This window comes from Camelina sativa, unplaced genomic scaffold (assembly GCF_000633955.1).
Source record: "Camelina sativa cultivar DH55 unplaced genomic scaffold, Cs unpScaffold05649, whole genome shotgun sequence".
Lineage (NCBI taxonomy): Eukaryota > Viridiplantae > Streptophyta > Magnoliopsida > Brassicales > Brassicaceae > Camelina > Camelina sativa.
The window spans coordinates 1-549 of record NW_010926734.1 but is presented as its reverse complement, the minus strand read 5'-3'; the positions used below and the strand labels follow the sequence as shown (position 1 = coordinate 549).

Genomic DNA, 549 nt, shown 5'->3' with positions numbered 1-549 from the left:
TTATACCTTTACTTGGTCGTCATATCAGATGAGAGCAGAAGAAACACCATGGAATCAAACAAACTCCTCAACTGATCCTCACTTGCAAAGACACTAAAACGACACCTGCACCATATCGACGATTCTATGAACCATCGATAGTTTTTAAGTATGAAATAGCAGCCTAAGTTCAAACCCTTAAATCCCAAGAGCATAGATCTAAAAATCCAAGTGAAGAAGTTTCATACCTCTTTGTTAAAGCAATTGAATATGTCTCTGGTTATCCCTTCCCATTGTTTAGAGATGAAATTCCTGCAAGAGAAAATAAAATTAGTTACTCGTACATTAATAAAACAGATTCATTAAGCTATGAGTCTGTTATAAAGTGAACCATATATCTCTCTTCCATCCATATAGAGAAACAGAACCAAACAAAACAAAAATCTCAGTATCACTTATAAATTGTGTCGATGATCGAAAAAAGACCTTAAACAGTCTGAGTCTTCCTCATCATTCTTCAAACCATCTATGATCTGCACATATAGAAGAAACCACCGTTAATTTTAAAGT

General features: G+C 34.4%; 1 long non-coding RNA gene across 1 annotated transcript; it reads right to left on the bottom strand.

Moving 5' to 3' along the window:
* Positions 1 to 12: 12 nt before the first annotated feature.
* LOC104774796 lies at positions 13 to 549 on the bottom strand. Its single transcript, XR_765513.1, has 3 exons — positions 466 to 549; positions 228 to 291; positions 13 to 124 (listed from the first exon to the last, which is right to left on the bottom strand). It is a non-coding gene; the product is annotated as an uncharacterized LOC104774796 (long non-coding RNA).